Source organism: Pleurodeles waltl, chromosome 1_2 (assembly GCF_031143425.1).
Source record: "Pleurodeles waltl isolate 20211129_DDA chromosome 1_2, aPleWal1.hap1.20221129, whole genome shotgun sequence".
Taxonomy (NCBI): domain Eukaryota; kingdom Metazoa; phylum Chordata; class Amphibia; order Caudata; family Salamandridae; genus Pleurodeles; species Pleurodeles waltl.
Genome location: NC_090437.1, coordinates 93965945 through 93983894, shown reverse-complemented (window position 1 = coordinate 93983894; position 17950 = coordinate 93965945). Strand labels below are relative to the sequence as shown.

The 17950-nt window shown below is 47.0% G+C and overlaps 1 protein-coding gene across 1 annotated transcript in view; it reads left to right on the top strand.

Annotated features, from left to right (window-relative positions):
• Nucleotides 1–17950, top strand: part of CHRNA6 (cholinergic receptor nicotinic alpha 6 subunit) — a 297310-nt gene that overhangs the window by 187150 nt on the left and 92210 nt on the right. The gene's annotated exons all lie outside the window — the stretch shown is intronic.

Genomic DNA, 17950 nt, shown 5'->3' with positions numbered 1-17950 from the left:
AAATATTTTTTAGCCATATTTAGTTTAGGGAAGGCCCAGCAGTTTCACCAACAATCATTGACAACACTAAAAGGCTGGCAGCCAGTGCCAGACCTATTGGCTTTGCCACAGCTTGTTACGTTTTGGTTGTGGGTCCTGTAAAACGCATGTCAGTATAGAGAGAAGATGCCCTAAAAGGTGCACCTTATTAGTGTATGACATAAGGAGCTTTGGGCCACATGTACAAAGCATTTTCCATGTTGCAAACTGCAAATTGGGCTGTTTGCGACGTGGAAAATGCTATTTGGGATGTACAGACCCATTTTTGCGATTCAGTAATCTGTTTACCGAATCGCAAAAATGGTTTGCGAGTCACAGCTAGGAAGGGGTGTTCCCTCCCTAATTGCAAGTCACAGTCCCATGTATGATTGTTTTGTGACCGTGAATGCGGTCGCAAAACAATCGCAGTAAGCACCAGTTTCAAACTGGTGCTAACCCATTCTCAAACGGGAAGGGGTGCCCAAGGGACCCCTTCCCCTTTGTGAATGGCAGAAAAAAAATGAAAAGAAAACTTCTGAAAAAATGTTCTGAAAAAATGAAAAGAAAACTTTTAATTTTTTGTTTTTGAAATGCATCTCGATTTCCTTTAAGGAAAACGGGCTGCATTTAAAAAAAAAAAAAAATGCTTTATTTAAAAGCAGTCACAGACGTGGTGATCTGCTGTCTCCAGCAGGCCACCATACCTGTGAGGGCGGCCGTTCCCAATGGGTTTGCAAATTGCAACCTACCTCATGAATATTCATGAGGTAGGTCATTTGCGACCCCATTGGGAATCGCAAACAGTGTCATTGACACTGTTGTGCATCAGGTTTAGTGACTCGCAATTTGCGAGTTGCAAAACCTGAAGTTCGTACATGTGGCCCTTAGTCATTACACCATTGGAATGTCTCCTCTCTGTTATGGCTCAGCACACCTTTGTGTATTCATGACACCCGGTTATATAATCCTGCATTAGTTAAGAGAAATTATACTTTCCCTGCCAGTGGCACTTATTGATCCTGTGACACAGAAGGGGCACTGGGACCGACAGTTTAGCTTCCCCTTGCACCGATGACTGTGTTGAGCACCTGCATACATGTGTGCGCCAGTTCCAAGAGACCACACTGAACGCAGATGCAGAGTGGCAGGTGAATCTGCCAGGTCTGTGTCCCCAGCTGATGTCCTTATCCCTTCCCGGAGCCAGTGGTGAATGAGATGCAAGGTGCTGATCAGTATGCCCACGTCCCAGTAGATGAGTTTAGAGGCCCAAGTCCTCAGATTAAGATTTCCCTGTCTACAAAGAATTGCTGAAATGTATTTGCTCCAGAATCCCACACCTTATAGAGCCAGGCATAACCAAGATAAATGTTTTCATTTCTCCTTGTTTTTTCCCTTTCTGCATATGTACTTTGTTCCACAGCAAACACACAAAGTTGGAAACACCTCAAAACCTAGTTTTTTGTACTGGAAAGGGTCCCTTTCCCTATGAAAACTATGCTTCACATAACGCAGACACCCTTGCGCTATGAATCAAGGGTGTCAGTCAGTCAAAGAATCTTTATTCGGCAAATGCCATAAAAGTACAATGCATTTCAAACTAAAGATTTAAATAATTAAAATACAGTGCAAATATTAAAAGCAGAACTACACACAAACATCTTCAATCAACAGTATCACAAAATTCTATACATTGCCATTGTCAGTCAACCCGACAACCCTATAAAATACAAATGTGTGCAATACAAAGGTAAGAGCCCAGTATCAAAGTAAAATCATACGATGCCGGATTATACTAATATGTGTTTACTTCAATCAATTCATATTGTTTCCTTATGGCCATAGCCGATTTAATAAAGCTTAAAACAGGATGGCATAATTGTTTTGAGGAGAGTTTTTGAATATTAATCAGTGCCTCCTGATAGGATGTAGTTTGCAATTTATGTAAAATTGGCAAGATAAAAATTTGTCTAGGTGCAGAGTAAAGCAGACAGAATAAGAAAAAGTGGCACGTGCTTTGCTTTGAGAGATTGTCACAAGGGCAGTTTGGGAGCATCTTATGACAAGTACGTTTCTTTGGAAAAGCCAATCTAAAATGTATAAAATTTAATCTTAATCTAAATAAAACAAGGAGAGAATATGATGAGGTGCTCGAAAACCAAGTTAAATATTGTTCTAGCACTGAGGAGGTAGAAATTTGAACGTAGGGTTCGAATGTTTTCAATTTTGTCAAGTGTGTCTGTGTTGGTGCATGGCAGCCAAAATAGCACCAACGCATGAAGAGAACAGATAGATGCTACATCTTTGTAAATATGGCACTGTTTGCTTTCTCCTGTTCACACAATGCAGCTCAGCAACTTTACTTAATCTGGGCCAAAGCAGTACTCTTTGATCTAAAATGGGAGAAAGAGATATCCATGTAGTGACTGAACTTCACAAAGTGAAATGGGAAATCTTGCATCAGTCATGGCTTCCATTTGAACACATTCTGTGATCTTAGGTAATAATTTGTTTCCGTAGTGCCTGCTTTTTCTTCATCATCATCACATGAGAGTGCCTTTAAATTAGGGGTGGGCAGCAGTTTACCCACTCCACACTCTGCTGGGAGCGTAGAGTTCCAGCAAAACTCCGCCACGTAGTAGAGTTTTTTCTTGTGTGCAGCTCACTAACATTAAGTAGGAGAGCGCAAGCGAAACTGTATGTCACTTAGTGTGATTTTGGGCACTAGAACACCTCCTGACGATAATTTTCAATGCAGGTGATCAGAGCAGGTCTGGACCATTGTAGGAAAGTACCATCTTGCCTGGCATGTTACCCCCATTTTTCACTGTATATATGTTGTTTTAGTTGTATGTGTCACTGGGACCCTGGTAACCCAGGGCCCCAGTGCTCATAAGTGTGCCTGAATGTGTTACCTGTGTAGTGACTAACTGTCTCACTGAGGCTCTGCTAATCAGAACCTCAGTGGTTATGCTCTCTCATTTCTTTCCAAATTGTCACTGACAGGCTAGTGACCATTTTTACCAATTTACATTGGCTTACTGGAACACCCTTATAATTCCCTAGTATATGGTACTGAGGTACCCAGGGTATTGGGGTCCCAGGAGATCCCTATGGGCTGCAGCATTTCTTTTGCCACCCATAGGGAGCTCTGACAATTCTTACACAGGCCTGCCACTGCAGCCTGAGTGAAATAACGTCCACGTTATTTCACAGCCATTTTACACTGCACTTAAGTAACTTATAAGTCACCTATATGTCTAACCTTTACCTGGTAAAGGTTAGGTGCAAAGTTACTTAGTGTGAGGGCACCCTGGCACTAGCCAAGGTGCCCCCACATTGTTCAGAGCCAATTCACTGAACTTTGTGAGGGCGGGGACACCATTACACGCGTGCACTACATATAGGTCACTACCTATATGTAGCTTCACCATGGTAACTCCGAATATGGCCATGTAACATGTCTATGATCATGGAATTGCCCCTCTATGCCATCCTGGCATTGTTGGTACAATTCCATGATCCCAGTGGTCTGTAGCACTGACCCTGGTACTGCCAAACTGCCCTTCCTGGGGTTTCTCTGCAGCTGCTGCTGCTGCCAACCCCTCAGACAGGCAGCTGCCCTCCTGGGGTCCAGCCAGGCCTGGCCCAGGATGGCAGAACAAAGAACTTCCTCTGAGAGAGGGTGTGACACCTTCTCCCTTTGGAAAATGGTGTGAAGGCAGGGGAGGAGTAGCCTCCCCCAGCCTCTGGAAATGCTTTGTTGGGCACAGATGTGCCCAATTCTGCATAAGCCAGTCTACACCGGTTCAGGGACCCCTTAGCCCCTGCTCTGGCGCGAAACTGGACAAAGGAAAGGGGAGTGACCACTCCCCTGACCTGCACCTCCCCTGGGAGGTGTCCAGAGCTCCTCCAGTGTGCTCCAGACCTCTGCCATCTTGGAAACAGAGGTGCTGCTGGCACACTGGACTGCTCTGAGTGGCCAGTGCCACCAGGTGACGTCAGAGACTCCTGCTGATAGGCTCCTTCAGGTGTTAGTAGCCTTTCCTCTCTCCTAGGTAGCCAAACCCTCTTTTCTGGCTATTTAGGGTCTCTGTCTCTGGGGAAACTTTAGATAACGAATGCATGAGCTCAGCCGAGTTCCTCTGCATCTCCCTCTTCACCTTCTGATAAGGAATCGACCGCTGACCGCGCTGGAAGCCTGCAAACCTGCAACATAGTAGCAAAGACGACTACTGCAACTCTGTAACGCTGATCCTGCCGCCTTCTCGACTGTTTTCCTGCTTGTGCATGCTGTGGGGGTAGTCTGCCTCCTCTCTGCACCAGAAGCTCCGAGGAAATCTCCCGTGGGTCGACGGAATCTTCCCCCTGCAACCGCAGGCACCAAAAAGCTGCATTACCGGTCCCTTGGGTCTCCTCTCAGCACGACGAGCGAGGTCCCTCGAATCCAGCGACGCTGTCCAAGTGACCCCCACAGTCCAGTGACTCTTCAGCCCAAGTTTGGTGGAGGTAAGTCCTTGCCTCACCTCGCTGGGCTGCATTGCTGGGAACCGCGACTTTGCAGCTACTCCGGCCCCTGTGCACTTCCGGCGGAAATCCTTCGTGCACAGCCAAGCCTGGGTCCACGGCACTCTAACCTGCATTGCACGACTTTCTAAGTTGGTCTCCGGCGACGTGGGACTCCTTTGTGCAACTTCGGCGAGCACCGTTTCACGCATCCTCGTAGTGCCTGTTTCTGGCACTTCTCCGGGTGCTACCTGCTTCAGTGAGGGCTCTTTGTCTTGCTCGACGTCCCCTCTCTCTGCAGGTCCAATTTGCGACCTCCTGGTCCCTCCTGGGCCCCAGCAGCGTCCAAAAACGCCAAACGCACGATTTGCGTGTAGCAAGGCTTGTTGGCGTCCTTCCGGCGGGAAAACACTTCTGCACGATTCTCCAAGGCGAGAGGGATCCGTCCACCAAAGGGGAAGTCTCTAGCCCTTTTCGTTCCTGCAGAAACCTCAGCTTCTTCTGTCCAGTCGAAGCTTCTTTGCACCCGCAGCTGGCATTTCCTGGGCATCTGCCCATCTCCGACTTGCTTGTGACTTTTGGACTTGGTCCCCTTGTTCCACAGGTACCCCAGATTGGAAATCCACAGTTGTTGCATTGCTGGTTTGTGTCTTTCCTGCATTATTCCTCTAACACGACTCTTTTGTCCTTAGGGGAACTTTAGTGCACTTTGCACTCACTTTTCAGGGTCTTGGGGAGGGTTATTTTGCTAACTCTCACTATTTTCTGATAGTCCCAGCGACCCTCTACAAGGTCACATAGGTTTGGGGTCCATTCGTGGTTCGCATTCCACTTCTGGAGTATATGGTTTGTGTTGCCCCTATCCCTATGTTTCCCCATTGCATCCTATTGTAACTATACATTGTTTGCACTGTTTTCTAAGACTATACTGCATATTTTTGCTATTGTGTATATATATCTTGTGTATATTTCCTATCCTCTCACTGAGGGTACACTCTAAGATACTTTGGCATATTGTCATAAAAATAAAGTACCTTTATTTTTAGTATAACTGTGTATTGTGTTTTCTTATGATATTGTGCATATGACACTAAGTGGTACTGTAGTAGCTTCACATGTCTCCTAGTTCAGCCTAAGCTGCTCTGCTAAGCTACCATTATCTATCAGCCTAAGCTGCTAGACACCCTATACACTAATAAGGGATAACTGGGCCTGGTGCAAGGTGCAAGTACCCCTTGGTACTCACTACAAGCCAGTCCAGCCTCCTACAACCATTGCGTTGAGAAAGCTGCCACTCTAGTAGCAAATCTACTAAAGTGGCAGAAAGAAACAGCACCTTCTGGTACACCATATGGTTCAGTTGGCGCTGATTTTACAACTTGGAACAAGCTCCCTCCCAGAGCTAAAAATCAGTGCAATCAGTGTGACATGCCCACATTCTTCCTGCTTGCGGAACTCTGTGAAATCTTGCAGTCTTTTTATTTAACTCCAGGGAATTCTGCAGGAGTGAAACTCCGCGAGTTTCACCCAGGCCTACATTAAAGTCATCAGTTGCATAAAAACGTAAGACTAATGGTAATTTCCATCAACAGTAACATCTGACCTAGACCACACATGGGGGCAAAAGACAACTGACTTTCCTCTTGGTTCACTAATAGCATAGTCTCGGCAGTGGTGAAGGGGCATTATTGTTTCAATGTTATGATTTAATATACCAAACTGAAATGTGTAGGGATGGTCACATTTTACAGAAAAACACTGTTTTGAAGTTTGCAAAATCTTTATCTCCTTGCCCTTGAATCCCTGGAAGGTTAGTCCATCTCCTGACGATCCTGGACTGGAACCAGCCAAATGCAAAGAGCAAATGGTTTTGAGGCAAGCGTAGTTTCACTGAACACACTTTAAAACCTTTTGTAATGCATTGTTTGTATAGCTCTGAAGCGCTTAAGGAAGGCTCAGCCTCCAGCAACAAAACCAGCCCCCAGCAGCAATAAAACCAGCTTCCAACATTACAGCCCACTGGCAAAACACCCAAGGCCCAGACAGCCAGTTCAGTCCTGTCTTAAATTTGTCATTTTCGCAGTGGCATAACATAAGCCCTCGCAGCCCTCTGGTGAGGGGGACCCCTGAGCTCTAGGTGGACCCCTGAGCTCTAGGGGTCCCCCCTCAGCAAAAGTGGTAGGTGGTGGGCCAGGGTGCTTCATCCAAGTGGTTTGCAGGGGGGGGGCTCAAGTTTTGTTACACTGCTTTCTCGGTTGCGTTGTGAACCAGGAACACAACTTTATTGGTTTGCACTGTAATTGGGCACTTACATGGAGGCTAAGTCCTTAGTGAATGCTCTGTTCCCCTCCCTCCACACAATGCATCTGCAAGCCTCTTCCTGTTACACCCAAACAGGGATTCCCCCTGCCAAGTGAATGGGAACAATCATATTAATATTGCTAGTCATTCTGTTAATAATAATAATTGCCTTTTAGATATTTTGGTGCAGCTTTTGCATGGTATCAACCTCAGACGGATAAAAGGTTAAGTCTGCCTCCTCTTAAAGAATGACCAAAGGCTGAGGGATTTGAATCAATGACTTGTCTGACTACTTTAAAAGATTGACATCACCTGCTTTCAGAGATAAACAGCAGCCATAAATATTTTATTGTTAATGTAAAATTGACTGATCAGTGGAAAGGTGACTAAACCCAATAGGAGCAAAGAGGGAGCTCAGTATTAGACTAGGGACATCTGGTTTGGGGTGTATATGCTGCAAATCAATTGAATATCACAAACTAGTAGGAGGTAGATCCTTTGAGTCAGTCATGTCTCAAATAAGTCCATTGCTATCTGTCTGAAGCATCTACAAGAAGTGAGATCATGTTCCTCATGAACACTCCTTTGTTCATTGGCTATCTTAAAGCTTTCATAAAATTCAAGACACTCTGGTATTGCTTATTCTGTGCCAGTGGTTGCAGGTGAAGAGTACTGCCAATTATTTTTAGGGACTGTAGGAGGCTGGCCTGGTGTGTGGTGGGTACCCATGGTATTTACTTCTTACACCAGGTCCAGGTATCCCTTATTAGTGTAGTGTAGTCGTTTTCTAGAAGCCAGGCTCTCCAGAGGTAGCTGTGGATGAGCAGCCAAGGCGTACCTAGGAGACATGCAAAGCTCATGCAATACCACTGTAGTCACACACAGTACGTACACACATGAAAGAAAACACTCAGTTTTACAAAAATGAAGGTACTTTATTTTAGTGACACAAATACCAAAAATACCATAGAGGTTATACTCCCTTAGGAGCTAAGTAATACACAAGATATATACACTAGTATGCAGAAATAGGCATAAGAACAGTTAGAAAACAGTGCAATATAGTGAAAATCACAATAGGGAATAATGGCCCTAGGGGGAGCACAAGCTGTATACTAAAAAATGGAATGCGAGAGTCGGTCCCCCACCTAGGTAAGTGGAGTGTGTAGAGAGGAGCTGGGAGTACTAGGAAAGCCCAAAGTTAATTACCACAACACCGCCTAGCGACCAGGAAAGTAGAAGTAAATCACTGTAAATTCCACCCACTTACAAGAGAATAATAATAATGCAAAGCCCAGAAGAGACTGCAAGAAAACAACAGTGGATTCCTGGACAAGTGGACATGTGGAAGAAGGGGACCAAGTCCAGCAAGCACAGCAGAGTCCTGGAAGGGCATGAGCCCCTACCCACCAGACTGAAGGGGCAAGAGATGAGTCGACAGTGAGGAAGGAGAGTCAGCACTATCCCCTAGAAGATGGAGTTGAGTTCCTGGAAGATGCAGTTGATGTCACACCCCGGAAGGAGGATTGCAGTCGGGTTTGCGTCTTCGGATTCTATCAATAAGCCTTGGCACACGCAAAACACGCGTTTGGCAGAAAGTGGTGCTGCCGGGCACCAGGAAGAACCAGGTGGACTCTACCCAGGAGGGGAGGCAGAGGGGGCCCTCAGCAACACAGAGAGTCCACAGAAGCACAGGCAGCACCCACAGGAGTCCCACAGGACGGGGACACAGAAGTCGAAGAAGGAGCCCACGCAGCACTACAAAAAGGAGTCCCACGCCGCCAGAGAACTACTCAGGGAGCTGTGCGTCACAGGATGGAGTGCTGGGAGCTGGAGCTTCACGATGCCTCAAGATCCCTTAGAGGGGATGCCAACAAGCCTTGACAGATGCAACTGACGAGGTGCATGGTGGTACTGTCCTGCATGGGAAGGCAAGGGCTTACCTCCACCCACATTGGACAGCTGGAAAAGAGGACCGTCAGGACCACTTCAGTCCACCACCCGTGTTGCAGGATTCACAAGGCTCAGCAGGAGAGGGGATCCACGCAGCCAGTCGTTGTTGCAGTTGGTGCCTGCAAATGCAGAGGAGTGACTCCTTCCCTCCAAGGGAGATTCCGTCTTCTTTCTTGTGCAGGCTGAAGACGGGCTGTCCTCAGAGGATGCACGACCGGGGAAATGTTGCAGTTGCTGGAAGGAGCCGTGGATACAATGTTGCAGGCAGAGGTTTGCTTCTTTCTTGCAGCTTGTCGGGTCCTGGAGCGTCCAGACGCAGTTTCTTCAGTCATCATTTAAAGTGGAGGTTGCAGAAGAATCGTGCTGGAGTCTTGAAAGCCGAATCTGAGATAACACCCAAGAGAGAGACCCTAAATAGAGGTGAAAGGGGGATTGGCCACCTAACTGGGTGACCACCTATCAGAAGGGGGCTCTGACGTCACCAGCCTGCACTGGCCTCTCAGATGCTCCCAGAGTTCCCTGCCAACCTTGAATCCACGATGGCAAAACCCAGGGACCCCCTGGAGGAGCTCTGATCACCACCCATGGGGTGGTGATGGACAAGGGAGTGGTCACTCCCCTTTTCTTTGTCCAGTTCCGCGCCAGAGCAGGGACTGGTGGTCCCTGAACCGGTGTTAACAGCTTTATGCAAGGAGGACACCAAATGTGCACTTCAACGCATTACCAGTGGCCTGGGGAGGCAACCCCCCCCCCCCCAAGTCTGTAATACCTATTTCCAAAGGGAGAGGGTGTAACATCCCTCTCCCAAAGGAAATCCTTTGTTCTACCTTCCTGGGCTTGAGCCGCTCAAGCAAAAGGAGGGCAGAAACCTGACTGTGAGGTAGCAGCAGTTTGGGCTGCCTAGAAAACTGTAGAAGGCTGTAGGAGCAATGCTGGGGGTCCTCTAAGGAGCTGCCAAAGTGCATGGAACCATACAACCAATGCTTGCAAAAGCATTGGGTATGATTACAACATGTTTGTTACCAAACTTACCTATGTTCGGAGTTACCATTCCGTAGCTGGACATAGGTATTGACCTATGTCCAGTACATGCGTAAAATTGTGTCCCCGCACTCAAGAAGTCTGGAAAAATGGGCCTGGAGTTCGAGGGGGCACCTCTGCTAGTGCAGGGGTGCCCTCACACACAGGTACTTTGCACCCTGCCCTCTGGGCTAGAAAACCTGCCATAGGGTTGACTTGTAAGTGACCTGGTGCAGTGGAAAGTGGCAGTGAAAGGGTGCTTGCATCTTTTCACGTAGGCTGCAGTGGCAGTCCTGCAGGACTCTTTTCTTGGGCTCCCTATGGGTGGCAAAATATATGCTGCAGCCCTTAGGGATCTCCTGGAACCCCAATGCCCTGTGTACCTAGGTACTATATACTAGTCACTTACAGTGGGGCACCAGTGTGCAAATTGTGGGATGAAATGTTCCCAGTAACCGAATTTAAAGGAGAGAGCATAATCAATGGGGTCCTGGTTAGCAGGATCCCAGTGAACACAGTCCAACGCACTGACAAACAGGCCAAAAACGTGGGGCAACCAAGCTAGAAAGAGGCTAATTTCCTACACAACGCCCCTCCCAAATGAAGGACAATAAGGCTAACCTTGGCCAGTTGAGACTCTATTGTCTAAGTGGTGATAAGTAGAGAGTAGCTCTGCAGTAGAGTGGTTACTCCCTTTATCATCCACTATGTGGTTCGGTGAACCACCCTGTTTGGTTATTTCTACCTGAATTACATTTAAACTGTTGACCTTGTGATTCCCTATTTTTAAGGTGTGGTAAACGTTTTAGAGTGAGGCAGGATGACTGACCCTGGGTCCCTATGTTAGGACAGGGTTGCTGTCCTAAGGGTTGTAACGCTAGACAGGGGTGCTGTCTGAGCAGGGCTGGAGCAGGATGAAAAGGGTGTCCCAAAGACTCTAAAGGAGGACAGGGTTGCTATCCTATTTGGGGTAGAGCAATGTAGGATGGCTGTCCCAAGTGCTCTACATAAGGACAGGTTTGCTGTCCTAAGGTGTTAAGGTTGGTGCAGGGATGCTGCACTAAAGTTTCTCTGGGAGGGCTGGAGGGTTGCTCCAAGTTTTGTAAGACAGGGCAGGTTTGCTGTTCTGTCTTAAGTTCCTCACAAGGGGTATTTGTACCCCTGGGAGCCCAGCTGTGGTAGCTTTTGGATCCTGTGGCACAGGTTCCACCCTGGGGGTGGTATCCTCCCTCAGTGGGATGGGATCTTTAGTGGGAGGGTGGGCAGGGGGTAATTTGGTATCCTACATTCCTTTGTTATTAGGAGTGTCCTGGACCATTATGTCAGACTCCAGGGCTCCTTCCCTACTTTGCTTTTTAGTCTCTTTTGAGAATAAAGGATGCAATTGTTTGGGGATACCCAGCATGGATGCATGGGTAAGGAACTCTACCTCAGCCCAATCTGAGGTCTCTAGGTCATTCCCTAAGCAACATTCCACAAGTAAGCTAGGTGAGCCTACCACCTGTTTAGGGCCATAACTTCACCCCAGCTAAGGTGTACTACAGCTAAGGGGAGGCGCTGAGTGAAGTTGTTGACTTCAGTGACTTGGTACAGGTGACCAAGTAGGTGCTGTACAGGTGACACAAAGTTTTCAGTAACTAAGGAGACACTGGCACCTGTGTCCCTGTAGGCCTGGCCCTCAACACAACTTATCTGCATATGCTGCTTTTACTTATCCATATTAAGGGGACAAGCAGCTAGGGTGGCAAGGCCAGTGCCAGCCTGTGAGACAGAAACTGTCTTGGGGGTTTCTATACCTAACCCAGTTTCTTCTAAAGACCCAAATCTGAACACATCTATGCCTTTGGGCTGATTACTGCCAGTAGTCCCACCACTATTACTACTGCTACTAGGGGCACTAGATGTGGAGGTCGAGTTAGTAGTGGTGGAAGGCTCAGGGCCTTTACCAGGACCGGATTTGTCTCCTGTCCTATGGCCTTTATGTTTTCACACATAGCACCAAGGTGTTTTACTGTGTGCATAGGAGAAAGAAGATGTAGTATTCCTACCCACAGAGGAGTTTTGTGGACCTGATGAGGAGGCTTTACTTTTATCTTTGTCCCCACCCTTGTCCTGAGACTTACCTGTCTCCTTTTTCTTATCTTTGTCACCCCAGTGTGAGCCTTTCTGCTCAGCTCTGTTCTGACCCAATTGTCTGCCTTCTTTCCCAATTCTTGGGGAGAGGTCAGATCTGAGTCTACCAAGTATTGGTGCAACAAACCAGACACACAATTATTCAAAGTATACTCGCTCAATAGTAAATTGTACAAGCCCTCATAGTCAGACACTTTGCTGCCATGTAACCAGCCTTCCAAAGCTTTCACAGAACAGTCCACAAAGTCTATCCAATCCTGTGAGGACTCTTTTCTGGTCTCCCTGAACTTTATTCTATATTGCTCAGTGGTGAGACCAAACCCATCTAAGAGAGCAGTTTTGAGAATGGTGTAATTGTCTGCACCCTCTTCTATGACAGTGAGAAGTATATCCCTCCCCTTGTCAGAGAAGGGCAACCAGATGATAGCAGGCCACTGCCTTTAAGGGACCCTCTGAACTTTACAGGCCCTCTCAAGTGCACCAAACCACTTGTAGATGTCATCCCCCACCTTTTATGAGGGAACAATTGTGTGCAGGTTTAGGGAAATCAAAGGAGCCCTCCCTGCCCCTGTGATCCCTGAAGTCTGAGCTGCTGCTACCATGGGGTGTTAGCCCCAACCCCTGCCTCTCTGTCTCCACTGCCAAGGCCTCGTATCTAGGGCTAGCTGTTGCTGCTGCAATCTCACCCTGGCCTCTACAGTCTCAGTTTCCTGATCTCTCTATCTATAGAGTCATCTTGTTGAGCTGTGCAGTGTGATCCCTCAGACACTGAACTGATATGAGAATGAGCCGAGGTGGATCTATTCCTAGGCTTAGTAACCCTTTCTACTCATCCTCTGGGTGTAAAAGGGGCCCTACCAGTATGGCTTCCCTTCTCACTTCCAGCTATTCTAGTGGGTCTGCTAGGACATTAGGACCCTTTGAGGTACCCCCCAGATCTAGAATGTCATGTTCTACCTCAGAGGGGTTAGGGTCTACTTCTTCTTCCTCCTCCTCCTGGCCACCATTATGGTCTTGAGCATCCTGGAGGAGAAGGCCCAAGAGCAGACTCTTATTAGGGTTCCTTCCCATGTCTAACTTTCTCTCTGCACACAACCCTTTCTATTCCTTGAATGTCAGGTTCTCATAGGGAGAGTCCATGACCTCAGAGGTGGGTCCAACTGCAGACATGGTGTGCGTTAGGATAGTGTAGGGTGTATCTAACCTACCTAACTCCTACTCTCTCGGAAAGAAGTTTAGAGCAAGGACTATGCCTAGACCCTAGCTTACCTACACTTTAGAGACTAGATTTCTACACTAGGTACTATGCATATCTCTAGGTAAGGAGTGGTCTTTCCTGTGAAAAGTACCGGGTGACAGAGTGATAAGGCAATTGCAAGTGCTTATCCCACCACTGCACCACCAGTGTAGGAGGCTGACCTGGAGTGTGGTGGGTACACAAGGTACTTACACCTTATACCAAGTCCAGGTATCCCTTATTGGTGTAGTGTAATCAGTGTCTAGGAGCCAGGCTCTCTAGAGGTAGCTGTGGATGAGGAGCCAAGACTTATCTAGGAGAAATGCAAAGCTCATGCAATACCACTGTAGCCACACACAGTACTTACACACATGAAAGAAAACACTCAGTGTTACAAAAATAAAGGTACTTTATTTTGGTGACACGAATACCAAAAATACCATAGAGACTATACACCCTTGGGAGGTAAGTAATAATCAAGGTATATACACTAGTATGCATAAATAGGCATAAAAACAGTTAGAAAACAGCGCAATATAGTGAACATCACAATAGGGAATAATGGCCCTAGGGGGAGCACAAACCATATAATAAGAAAATGGAATGCAAGAGTCGGTCCCCCACCTAGGTAAGTGGAGTGTGTAGAGGGGGTACTAGTGGAGCTCAAAGGTAAGTACCACAACACCCCTGAGTGACCAGGAAAGCAGGAGTAAATCACTGTAAATTCCCCAGAACACCCACTTAGAAGATAATAATAATAATGCAAGGCCCAGAAGAGACTGCAAGACACCAACAGTGGATTCCTGGACAAGAGGACCTGTGGAAGAAGGGGACAAAGTCCTGCAAGCACAGCAGAGTCCAGGAAGGGCAGGAGCCCCTACCCACCAGACTGAAGGTGCAAGGGATGAGTCGACTGTGAGGAAGGAGAGTCAGCACTGCCGCAGATGGAGTTGAGTTCCTGAAGGATGCAGGTGATGTCCCATGCCGGAAGGAGGATTGTAGTCGTGTTTGCGTCTTTGGATTCCACTAACAAGCCTTGGCACTCACAAAACTCACGGTTGGCTGAAAGTGGTGTTGCGGGGACCAGGAAGGACCAGGTGGACTCTACCCGGGGGGGCAGAGGGGGCCCTCAGCAACACAGAGAGGCCATAGAAGCACAGGCAGCACCCACAGGAGTCCCACAGGATGGGGACACAGAAGTTGAAGAAGGAGGCCATGCAGCACTATGAAAAGGAGTCCCGCTCCGCCAGAGAACCACTCAGAGAGCTGTGCGTCACAGGATTGAGTGCTTGGGGCTGGAGATTCACGATGCCTGAAGATCCTTTGGAGAGGATGTCAACAAGCCTTGGCAGCTGCAAATGACGAGGCACAGGGGGGTACAGTCCAGCATGGGAAGGCAAGGTCTTACCTCCATCCAAGTTGGACAGCTGGAAGAAAGGACTATCTGGACCACTTCAGTCTACCACCTGCGTTGCAGGATCCACGCGGCTCAGCAGGAGAGGGGATCCACGCAGCCAGTTGTCGTTGCAGTTGGTTCCTGCAGATGCAGGGGAGTGACTGCAAGGGAGATTCCTTCTTCTTTCTTGTGCAGGCTAAAGACGGGCTGTCCTCAGAGGATGCTTGACTGGAGAAATGTTGCAGTTGCTGGAGGAAAGAGCCGTGGGTACAATGTTGCAGGCAGAGATTTGCTTCTTTGTTGCAGCTTGTCAGATCCTGGAGCATCCAGATGCAGTTTCTTCAGTCAGAAGTCAAAGTGTAGGATGCAGAGGAATCCTGCTGAAGTCTTACAAGCCGAATCTGAGGAACCACCCAAGAGAGAGACCATAAATAGCCCTGAAAGGTGGATTGGTCACCTAGCTGGGTGACCACCTATCAGGGAGGGGCTCTGACGTCACCTGCCTGCACTGGCCACTCAGATGCTCCCAGAGTTCCCTGCCAACCTTGGATTAAAGATGGCAAAACTGAGGGACCCTTTGGAGGAGCTCTTAGCACCACCAGTGGGGTGGTGATGGACAGGGGAGTGGTCACTTCCCTTTCCTTAGTCCAGTTTAATGACAGAGCAGGAATAGGGGTCCCTGAACCAGTATAGACTGGTTTATGCAAGGAGGGCACCAAATGTGCCCTTCAAAGAGGTTTCCTTGCATCATTTTTTGGCACTTTTAACGCCTGCTCAGAGCAGGCATTAAAAGGAGACACACCATTATTCATAATGGGCCTCAATGGGATTTGCAGGATTAGCGTCAACATTTTTATATGCAAAATGAAAAATGTTGATGATAGTTCTCTAACTACTTCTATGGTGCGCCGTATCTGAGATACGGCGCACAGATGGTGGTGTTAGGGAGGCGCTAAGGTGTGCAAGTAAAGTGGTGCTGCACTAGGTGCAGCACCACTTTTCTTAAATCAGGCCATTATTTTTCATTGTAAGACTAATCTAGAGCAAGTGAATGAGAGGAGGAAACAGTAAAAGAAGGAGGAATAGCTAGAAAACAGTGACAGTAGAGTGGGGGAACAACGAGGCATGAGCTATGATCAAGAGGAAACTGACTTAGAATTCAGACACCTCTGCAAACTCCCAAGTAAAACTTTGCATCCTTGCACTTATTACTTGTTACAAATTGTGCACTAAAAGTGTCAATGGTGTAAGTCACCAGACTTAGTGGTAGAAGTGGGCACTGGACTCCTAAGAAACATTTTGGGAACCTGCACTTGGCTGTTTTTACAAATTAAGCACTGCTTTTTATGTATAGTGTATTTACATCTGCAACTACACATGTAGAGTAACAGAGCAGTCTAAGGTACAGCATTAACATTCTGGTCATTGGGAGTCGAATCCCACTGCATCCATGAAAGATTTGTTCTAATTATTTTCACCTTCTCTTCCATGCCTTTTCCCCTCTTTCTTTTCTTTGCGCGTTTCCTATCTTTCGCTCCCCTCTTTTTGCTCTCTGTTCCTCTTTTCTTTAATTCACTTCAGACTTATTCCATAACACCACTCACTATTGCTCTTCTCTTGGTAGCTAGTACTGCATTTTCCCTTCTCATCTATTTCATCCTCCCTCCTTACTAGCACACTGTGCACGAAAACAGAACTTTCTAATCCTGAGAGGGATTGCCCTCTGCAAGGTCTGTATGTTTGTAGCAGGAGCAAAATTAAATTTTTCCAGATCCCCTGCACCCTAGTTTAGCAAGGGTGGCATGGGCCCTAAAAAGTGAAGAAAATCCCCTCCCTTTTACTCTATAATACAGTGGTAAAATGCAGCTATAAATGTGGTGCAGGGGGGCATTGACCCACGGCCTTTGGTGCCACTGCATCTGCAACACTAACATTATTGTGAGACATTGGGTTATTGGTTGACTGGTGTGTGAGCATTGGTCAAGCAACAGCCACAATCCGTTGCTGGGAATACAAAAAAGTCACTAAATTAACCTGGCCTTAACCTTGGGCAGTGGGGAAAAAATCAATCAGGCTTTACTTTGAGACAGTGTTCAAAGTAATTATGTAGCACACAAACAGTAATGAGGTGAAAACACAACTCATGAAAAATCCCAAACCAATTTGGAAACATAGAGTAAGATCCAATAAATTATTTGACACCAAAACAACAAAAATCTAATCAGTAGAACCAGAATTATGAATTTTTAACGTTTAAGGTTCAAAATAGCACCTAAAAGATAAATGCTTCAACCACAGACATCTGGTCACCTTCCGCACCACAACCAAGTGTCCATTAGTGGATGGAGTCCTCTTGGTGGCTTGGTCCAGGTGTGAAGCAAAGATGGTGGGAGCCTGTTATGTCCCTGTGGCTCAGTAGTGTAGAAAACTAACAACTGGAGTCATTTCTGGTAGTCCTAGGTGCAGGTGTAGAAGCAGGGCTCAACAGCAGAACTGGTCTCTGAGGGTTCAAGACAGGCTGCAGGCAGCAAAGCAGTCCTTCCAAGAACAGCAGCAGTCTGGCAGAGTGCACAGCAGGTGACAGCAGCAGGCAGCCTTCTGAGAGTCCTTTCGCAGGTCCTGAAGAGTTGGTCTAAGAGCCTTATTTTTACATCCTGGTGCCCTGTTCTTAGAAGGTGGAAGAATTTTCTGTAAAGGTTCTTTGAAGCTCTTGAAATTTCCTGGCTCCACTGGCTCCAATTTTGCTGCAGTGACAATAAAGGGTTGTTAGGCCTATTGTGAGGAGGCAGGGCACATACTATTCAGCCAGCATTGTGACCCAAGACAGGCTGCAGGCACAAAGGGCTAAAGGCAGGAAAATGCAAAATTTCTCAAAGTGGCATTTTCAAAATTGTAATGATGAATCTGACTTTACCATTAAAGAGTGTTTATCAGTGAGTTCCATGGGTACCAAATATGATATATCAATTTCCTCTCATTTGGAAATTGCAGGTTACTAAATGTAATAAGGAACCTTAATGATATTCTATGCAAGGTGTAGGCCTCACCTTAGTGAAAAACTAATTTGGGAGTTTTTCACTACCAGGACATGTAAAACTTAGAAGTACATGTCCAACCTTTTAATTACACAGCACCTTTCCCTCTGGGCTATCTAGGGCTTACCTCAGGGGTGACATATATGTAATAAAAGGGGAGTTTAAAGCTTGGCAGGAGGGTTTACTTGTCAAGTCAACATGACAGTTTGACACTGCATTCAGGCTGGAATGGCAAGCGTGGGACATGTTTAGGAGGAGTATGTAAGTGGGTGGCACAATTAGTGCTGTAGGTCCACTGGTAGCATTTAATTTACAGGTCCTGGGTTTATGATATCCCACTCTACAAGGGACTTA